The sequence below is a fragment of the Lathyrus oleraceus genome, chromosome 3 (genome assembly GCF_024323335.1).
Source record: "Lathyrus oleraceus cultivar Zhongwan6 chromosome 3, CAAS_Psat_ZW6_1.0, whole genome shotgun sequence".
Taxonomy (NCBI): domain Eukaryota; kingdom Viridiplantae; phylum Streptophyta; class Magnoliopsida; order Fabales; family Fabaceae; genus Lathyrus; species Lathyrus oleraceus.
In genome coordinates, this window is record NC_066581.1 from 176,683,081 (window position 1) to 176,692,944 (window position 9,864).

The following is a 9,864-nucleotide window of genomic DNA, read 5'->3' on the forward strand; positions in this document are numbered from 1 at the left end:
TTATTTTTGTGGTTCCAATGGCCACTTTTGCTAAAGCTTTTCATAAACATTAGCTATTAGGTTTGAGTTATCCTAGAGGTTGATATAATACTCACCTATATCCTTAGTGATGGACTATAAGACTTCCATGCTTATTATAGGGTTAACCCCTCACTAGCATGTTGAAGCTCTCCTCACATGGTGGATTTGTGGTTTTAGGTTGAGTTTTCTCCCTTTGATAACAAAAGACCTTAAGGCTTTTGACCAATCAATTCACCAACTTCTTTTGAGATTTTTACCCCGAACTACGAGGTTTTGATCCTAATCTTTTTTAAGATGGTACGTATGCAATGGGTTTATCCATTCAAACACAAAATTGTAAATAACTTGTATATTCTTCCCTCATCTCCCCAATCATGTTTGCACAAAATATTTTAACAAATACCAACCTACCTTACAACATTGGTGAAAAGGGCTCCCTTAGAGTACTAAGGATGTTTTGGGTGCTTAAAACCTTCCCATTGAATAACCAACCCCGTTACCCAGATCTCTGATATTTTTATTAGTTTTTTATTTGATAAAACTTCTCGGTTTTTGTTCGCTTTCTAACCTTTCCTTTGGATAAATAGAAGTGCGGTGGCGACTTGAATTGTATGATTTACTTTTGATTTAGTCAATAAATCTAAAGGTAACGAATATCCCGCTACACTTAGGAAAAATAAAGCAAGCATTATGTCATAGGAAACGATAAAAATAGGCATGAATAATAAGTAAAGGAAACTAGGGAAATTCAAGCGGTATTTCTCGGTTCATGATGGCATCAACGCTTGGGATATAGTGGAGTCTCCTCGAATTTGTAGCCTCGAAGCTCTTTGATCTAGCGTTGGAGATCGGCGATCTCATCATGCAGTATATCAGTCTCGGTGTTGTGTGAGGCAATTGCTACCTCAACCTGCAGGGCAACGTCAGCAAGCTCCTGGAGAAGCTCGGCTATCTTCATGTGAAGCTTAACCAATTCGGACTGCATGCACGGAGTCTGGAGATTAGGATTGTTGGTACGGACTTTGATTCTGATCGGTGCAATCTTCGAGACATCTACTGTCTCTCCCCGCCCTTCTATGGCGTAGGCCCAATTGGCCTGATCAATAACACAAGTCACCTGAGGGTCAGGTAAAGTGAAGTAGTGAATTGTCTCACCCTCAATTAACATCCTGTATTGATCCGGATGGAAAAAGGATCTCCTCATCAGACCACGGTCCAGACAAAAATCAACATCCATCAAGGTGTAGCTGCAATAGGGCGTCAGGTGAGATAGTATCCTATCGAGTCCCAGGGCTGAGGCTATGTGAGTCACCGTGCTTCCGACATGTATGGGGCTCGTAGCCGAGCGAGCATTAAGGTATAGGCTCTCGATCAAGAAAGCTCCACTGTCTACCGGGTGTGACTGAGTGGTACAGTACATGAAGAAGATCTCTTCAGCACTTACATGTGTATCAGGGTCACTCTTCCATAGGAAGGTGTGGGCAATGATCGTCTGGAAGTATCGGAAAGTAGGGTTGTGAATCTTGTTGGATATCTGGGTTGAAGGGTCAGGACTTCCTCCACACGTGATATCGCTCCAAAACTTCTCGACGTCTCGACTAAAAAAGTAGCTCATGGGGAGCTCGGACGAAGCATCATAGGCAGTCTGGAAACCAAGCAAGTCGCCGAAACGCTTGTGGTTGAAGGAATATTCCACCCCAAACAATCTGAAGTTAATGTATCCTCCATCGCTGGCGTGACCAACATAAGGCTCTTAGACAAGCGAGCTCAAGAACTCCAAAGTCAGGTTCCTGTAAGTCACATGCATAACATCTGTATATTCATCCCACTGTAACTGATTGCATAAGTGGCTGACACTAGGCTCAATGCCTAATTCCTCCATGCAGCTCGATTCGGCATATCTAGTAGGCAACATCGGGCGCTGTGAAAGCATGGTGTAGCGCTGCTCTCGAACTGGGTCACGAAATATTACTGGCATAGTGTCGATATTCTCCATTCCTGAAAAGTTAGATTAGAAATAGAGGACACCTGAAATCACAAATATTATAACTGTTAGTCTCCGCATAGATATACATATATATAAAACAGATAAAAATATAAATTAAAAAGAGTAAAAGTAAAGGAAAAGAAGTCATGGGTTGCCTCCCATGCAGCGCTTGTTTAACGTCGTTAGCTTGACGATTCGAACTTTATACGTTAGAGGTAGGAACTGGAGGGTCGGTCAGAGTTTGGTCATGACATTATGTGGGTATATCACCTCCTTGGTGTTGCTTCAGTCTTTGTCCATTTACCACGAATGGATTATAGGAGTTGTTCCGGATATCAACTGCTCCATATTTCAGGATTTTGGACCCCTCAAAGGGGCCTGTCCATCTCGAACGCAACTTACTTGGAAAAAGATGTAATCTCGAATTGAAGAAAAGAACAGAGTCTCCTATATTAAATTCCTTTTTCATGATCCTCTTGTCGTGCAAAGCTTTGGTTCTCTCCTTGTATATAATGGCATTCTCGTAAGCGTTATGGAGAAGTTCCTCCAATTTGTGAATGTCAAGGATTCGCTTCTTGCCAAATGCTAGGTAATCCAAATTTAGGGTCTTGATGGCCCAATATGCCTTGTGCTTGAGTTCAAAAGGTAAGTGGCATGACTTCCCGTAGACCAACTGGTACGGTGTAGTTCCAATGGGGGTCTTGTAAGCATTTCTATAAGCTCATAGTGCTTTTGTTAGCTTTTCAGACCAATCTTTTCTAGATATTGATAGGGTTTCTCCAAGATCTGCTTAATCTCTCTGTTGGATACTTCCACTTGACCATTAGTCTGGGGGTGATATGGTGTTGCTACTCTGTGTTTCACTCCATATTTCCTTAGGAGTTTACTAAATATCCTGGATATAAAATGTGATCCACCATAGCTTTTGACAAGTCGTGGAACTCCAAATCTGGGAAAAATATTATTCTTGAACATCTTGATGACTACGCTTGTGTCGTTGGTGAGTGCGGCTATAGCTTTTATCCACTTGGACACATAGTCAACGGCTACCAAAATGTACTTGTTTCCCAATGAAGATGGAAAAGGTCCCATGAAATCTATACCCCAAACGTCAAATAGTTCTACTTCTTGAATGTTCTTCAAAGGCATTTCGTCATGTCTTGAGATGTTTCCAGCGCACTGGCACTGGTCACATCGGATAATATAAGCATGAACATCACGCTATAATGTCGGCCAATAAAGACCAGCTTGAAGGATCTTAGCGTATGTCTTGGATGTGCTTGAATGTCCACCATAGGGTGAAGAATGACAATGCTCTATGATGTTTTTGACTTCTTCTTCCGGGACGCAACGTCGAAATATGTTATCAGTTCCTCTTTTGAAAAGGAGTGGTTCGTCCCAATAGAAGTGTCTTATATCTTTAAAGAACTTCTTCTTCTGTTGATAGTTGAGGTCAGGTGGTATGATATCAGCTGCTAGATAGTTCACAAAATCAGTGTACCATGGTACACTGCTAATTTCTGAAATCGTCCCAAGGTTGTCTCTATCAGGTTCAAGAGGAGCGGTATCTATCTTAGCTACTAGTCTGTCATAGGTGAAGTCATCATTTATAGGTAAATGATCTGGCTTTAAATGCTCTAATCTGGAAAGATGGTCAGCAACTACGTTTTCGGTTCCTTTTTTGTCTCTAATATCTAAATCGAATTCTTGTAGCAAAAGGATCCACCTGAGTAATCTAAGTTTTGCATCCTTTTTGCTTAGAAGGTAACAGATAGATGCATGGTCTGTATAGACTATAATATTAGATCCTACAAGATAAGACCTGAATTTATCGATTGCGAAAACTACAACTAGGAGTTCCTTCTCTGTTGTTGTATAGTTTAATTGAGCGGCATCTAGGGTTCTACTAGCGTAATATATTACGTGTAGTTTCTTATCTTTTCTTTGCCCTAAAAAAGCTCCTATAGCGAAATCGCTAGCATCACACATTATTTCTAAGGGTTTAGTCAAATTCGGGGTTTGTAGAATGGGTGCTGAAATTAATGCTTGTTTTAACTGATTAAAGGCTTTGATGCATTTTTCATCAAAAATAAATTCAATGTCTTTCATCAGAAGGTCAGTCAGGGATAGAAACTAGCATGTCCAAGGAAACTACGGATTTCTCTAACTGTCTTAGGAGGGTTAAGGTTTTCTATAACTTCTATCTTTGCTTTATATACCTCAATGCCTCTTTCAGATATTATATGTCCTAACACTATGCCTTCTTTGACCATAAAGTGGCACTTCTCCCGGTTTAACACAAGGTTAACTTCTACGCATCTCTCTAGGATTTTCTCAAGGTTGATAAGGTAGTCTTCAAAGTTTAATTCACACACCGAGAAGTCGTCCATAAATACTTTCATGATTCCATTGAGATAATCTGCGAAGATTGACATCATACAACATTGGACAGTAGCTGGCGCATTACAGAGTCCAAACGACATTCGTCTGTAAGCAAATGTTCCGTAGGGAAAGGTAAAGGTTGTTTTCTCTTGATCCTCGGGGTGAATGGGTATTTGGAAAAATCCAGAATATCCATCAAGATAATAAAAGTAAGAGTGTCTGGCAAGACGCTCCAGTATTTGATCTATGAATGGAAGGGGGAAATGGTCTTTCCTAGTTGCCTTATTTAGCTTCCTATAATCTATGCACATACGCCATCCGCCTTCTATGCGTTTAGCGACATGCTCTCCCTTTTCGTTCTGCACGACTGTGATGCCTCCCTTCTTGGGTACCACATGTACAGGACTTACCCACTTACTATCAGAGATCTGATAGATTATACCAGTTTCCAGTAGTTTAAGGACTTCCTTCTTTACTAACTCGCTCATCATAGGGTTGATTCTTCTCTAATGTTCTCTGGAAGGTTTTGAATCCTCCTCTAGTGAGATCCTGTGCATACACACAGATGGGCTAATACCTTTTAGATCAGAGATGTTGTACCCTAAGGCAGAGGGGTACCTTCTTAAAACGTTCAAGAGTCGATTCGTCTCGTCTTGGTTTAAGGTGGCACTAACTATTACTGGGCGGTTCATTTCTTCATCCAAAAACTCGTATCTTAGGTTCTTGGGTAGTTCCTTAAGTTCTTGGGCTGGTTTTTGAGAATTAGGTGAAGGGTCTGGAGTAAGGTCCAAACATTCGTTAGTGTGAGGTTCCGTTTCCTCTAACTCGTCATCCTTTTCATTTGGGTTTGAAAATGGTTCGATCTTAGGTTCTCCCTGATCAAATTCTCTTATGCACTCATCTATGATATCAATCGCATAACATGCGTCTTCTAGAATTGGTGCCATTAGGAATTTCGAAAGAATGAACTCGATCTTTTCGTCCCCTACTTCGAAGGGTAATTTCCCTCTTTTGACATCTATTATAGCTTCGGCCGTTGATAAGAATGGTCTACCTAAAAGGATAGGGATATCTTCGTCTTCTTTTATATCCATGACCACAAAGTTTGTTGGGATATAAAGTTGACCGATCCTAACTGGGATGTCTTCTAAAATGCCTACAGGATACTTAACAGACATATCGGCTAATTGTAGGGACATCTTAGTTGGTTGCAATTCTCCTAGGTTCAACCTCTTACATACAGCTAAGGGCATCAAACTTACACTAGCGCCTAAGTCTAGGAAAGCTTTGTCGATCACATGACTTCCTAAAATGTAAGGTATAGAAAACCTACTGGGGTCTTTCTCCTTCTTAGCAAGTTTATCCTCAGAAATAAAGTTGCATTCCTAGGGTTTTGGATCGTCGAGGCTATGCTTGTTAGTCAAGATGTCTTTGAGAAATTTGGCGTAAGACGGAATTTGGGTGATAGCTTCGGTAAAAGGAATCTCTATTATAAATTTTTGATATTGGTTATTGACTTTGGTTTGTTTAAGTCTTTGCGGATATGGGATTGGTGGTTTATACGGGGGTGGTGGTTTGTAAGTTTTATCCTTAGCTTCACCTCCTTGGTTGGTTTGTGTCTCAGGTTCTTCTTCTTGGTTGGTAGGCATATTCTCTTTAGAATTTTTGGACTTGCTCATTGCTGGGTTCTGAGGCCCTTCATAAGCAGTCCCACTTCGTAACGAGATAGCGTTAGCTTGCCCTCGAGGGTTTGGTTGAGGTTGTCCAGGAAATTGGCCTCCAGGTGTAGTTTGTGGGGCTTGGTTTTGTGCTACCTGTGAGATATGGATTTCAATCATCTTGTTGTGAGTGATTATCTGATCAACCTTGGTTCCTAATTGCATTATAAGTTCGTTTACGTGAATGTTTTGTTTTAGGAATTCTTTGTTTTGCTGAGTCTGGCCCGATATAAAGCTTTCCATGATCTTCTCAAGGTTAGACTTCTGGGGCACAACTTGCATAGGTTGATTTGGTTTTTGGGCTTGATAACCTTGCGGTCTCTGAGGTGTATTATTTTGGATAGGGTTCTAGTTTTTATAGGAGAAATTTTGATGATTCTTCCATCCAGGGTTGTAAGTGTTTGAAAACGAGTTTCCTTGGGCGTAATTCACTTGGTCGATATTTAGTTCGTTCAAGTGGTTACACTCTGCCGATTCGTGTCCTTTAGATCCGCAGAGTTCGCACTCTGTGTGGAATACTACTACGGTGTTAGTGTTTGTAGACGTATGTTCGATCCTAAGGGCTAAAACGTCCATTTTTGCCTACATCATGTCTAGAGAGCTTACCTCATGTATTCCACCTTGGGTCTCCTTTTTCTCTATTGATGCTCATTCAGTTCCCCATTGATAATGGTTTTGGGCCATATCCTCAATTAGGTCACAAGCTTCTAGATAAGGTTTGTTCATCAGCGCGCCGTCTGCAGCAACGTCGATGCTCATCTTGGTGTTATAATGGAGTCCATTGTAGAAGGTATGAACGATCAACCATTGTTCTAGGCCATGGTGTGGGCAGACTCTTAATAGCTCTTTATATCTCTCCCAAGCTTCGAAAAGCGATTCTCCTTGGTTTTGAGCGAATCTAGTTATTTGGTTTCGAAGAACAACAGTCTTGCTAGGGGGAAATATCTAGCAAGGAATACTCTCCTAAGGTCTTCCCAGGTAGTTATTGAATTAGCTGGAAGTGAATCTAGCCATGAATGTGCTCTATCCCTGAGGGAGAAAGGAAATAATCTTAAACGCATCGCATCGGGTGAAGCTCCATTAGATTTAAAGGTGTCGGCTAGTTGGATAAAAACTTTTAAATGTTGATTCGGGTTCTCAGTAGCGAGACCCGCATATTGGTTTTGTTAAACTAATTGCAACAAAGATGGTTTTAGTTCAAAATTGTTAGCAGGTATTAGGGGTTTCACTATACTCGAACTAGGTTCCTCATTAGAGGGTTGGGCGAATTGCTTAAGAGGTCTCCTATCGCGATTCTCGGCCATAGCTTTCTTAATTCGGATGAGTAAGAGGCGTGTACGAGTATAACATTCAGGTTCCGCTAAAGGATCTACTAAATTTCCGGTACTACGGGTTCTTCGCATTTACCGGCTAATAATGCCTTAGTCTATACGGTGTAACAACAGGGTACGAAATTTGACGAAGTTGGTCCCCGACAACGGCGCCAAAAACTTGATCGCGTGTATTCGCAAGTACACGAATTACGTCAAAGTAATATAAAAGAATATCGATCCCACAGAGACCAATTGTCAATCTATCGATTACTATCGTTACAGTGTTTATCTAAGGCGGTATAAAAGAGATATTGGGTTTGCAAAATAACGGTAAATAATAAATGCAGGTAAAGACAGGTTGAATGTAATTCATGTCAGTTAAGTGATGTTTCGATTGTCTAAATAGAACTACTTATGAGGTAATATTTTCTACTCTTGAAAAGAATCCATTTAACAGGAACTGTCGCTTTCGCGTATTCAGAATCGAGTTTACCCTCAAATTAAGGCCTTTTATTGTCACTTATAAAAGGTGCACAGAATGCTAAAGTAGTAAACCTATTTTTAAGAAATGAGACTCGTAAACTTAGTTGAAAAGTGATTTTGATTTGGAAAGTTTACCCAAGGAGTTTACTGATTTTAAACCTATCAACGCGTCCGAAAACAGTTTCAAAAATAGTTTTTCCTTAAAGTGATAAACATTCCTAGTTACTAAGCCAGGGTGCTTTCGCACTCCTCGAATAATTAAAACTAACCAAGTTTATTTTAGAAAACTCAAGTTAAAAATCAAAATAGCCTTTAAAGTATTTCTACAGATTTCAAATGTGAAACATTACTTTAACCGCGATCCTTACATTCTAACCTTTAAAAGAATTAGCCAGACATGGTAACACAAACGAACACAATGATGTTAATCATGATGAAAAGTTTCTTTTAGAATGTGAGGCGTAGAGAGCGAGTAAAGTGCGTAAATTAAATAAAGTAAAGCGATTGCGGAAAAAAATAAAATAAAACGAGTGCAGAAAATAAATAAAGTAAAGCGAGTGCGGGAAATAAATAAAATAAAAGCGAGTTCATGGCGCCATGGTCTTTAGTGGGAACGTGATTAACAAAGGTGGCATCCGCCATCCCTTCATGGCGCCCGCCATGTGTGTAAATGGGGTGGATGATTTTTAATTTAAATTTAAGTAACTTTGTCACGAGAGTGAGAAGCTATTTAATACAGTTTTGCCACGAGAGTGGCAAATTAACTAAGGTTAGAACCGACAATCGCGAGAGCGTGAGTGTCGAACTTGATAGTAAAAACTATGCATTGATTTTAAAAACAATTAGAACTTATTTATTTCCAAAAATTATTTTTAACTTCAAATGGGACAGCGAGAGCGTACATTCTGACTTAAAAGTATGCTCTGAGTCAACAATCACGAGAGTGTGAGATAAAGCCTTTTAAATGAGTATTTTCTACTAAACGATATCTGGTAATTAAAATATACACCGGTGACTTATCGAATATTACAGTAGAATAATCAAGCAAGTGTTTTCACGTATGAGCAGCAGCTCGTGAAAAGCTTTAAGAGAGAATGTAAAGAATTTTTTGTGCGTTGTTGTGTGTCTCTCACTGAAGTAGGTTGTCCCTTATATAGTAGTGAAAGGACCGTTGAAGTGATGACATAATATTGGACTTTGATGAGCATTCAATGTCATTACTTTTGTGTTTCTTGCCATAACAAATTTGTCTCCCTGAATGATTTCTTTCTAAAAATACTTCCTTTCCATTTGAAGAAATTCTTTCCGTTACTCTTTCTGGATATGTTGAATCTTCATCAGTCTTTGTCATCTCGGAGTTCTGTGTCAGAGGGAGATTGCGTTTAGGTTACCTCAGAGCTTCTAAGAGTACTGGTCTTTTAGATCATTAGAACTAAGTCCAGTGGATGTTTAGAGCTTCTGGTTCTTTCTATTGTGTTGTTTTGCTCAGAATCAGAGCTTCTGGAGTGCACTTCTTCCTTAGATGCTTTTGATCCTCTTGAACTTTGTATCTGATCAGAGTTTGTATGTGATAAAAGGATCAGATTCCTTCGTTGTTGTTCAGAGTCCTGCACACTAAGAGAATTTTCGTTAGGGTGCCATTTTTGGTTTCATCCTTTGTTATCATCAAAATCTTGGAATTCTATTATAGAACTAATTATGTTCTTACAATCTCCCCCTTTTTGATGATGACAAAACAATCTTAATTAAGAGATGAAAAATTTTAGAGATAAGAATTTTTAGATCAGATAGTAGTGAGCTCCCCCTGAGATAAGTCTGGGAGTTCAGAAGTTCTTACCGAAGCTTCCATGAGATGATGTTTCTAGATACTCCTCTACAAATTTCTAAGTAAAAAACGATTAGAACCAATTTTTAAACAATGTTTGCAGAGTGCTGAAAGGATTTAGATATGTTTTCATCA

General features: G+C 39.6%; 1 non-coding gene across 1 annotated transcript; it reads left to right on the forward strand.

Moving 5' to 3' along the window:
• Nucleotides 1-6,922: 6,922 nt before the first annotated feature.
• LOC127133497 (small nucleolar RNA R71) lies at nt 6,923-7,029 on the forward strand. The gene has a single exon (XR_007807468.1). It is a non-coding gene; the product is annotated as a small nucleolar RNA R71 (small nucleolar RNA).
• Nucleotides 7,030-9,864: the final 2,835 nt, after the last annotated feature.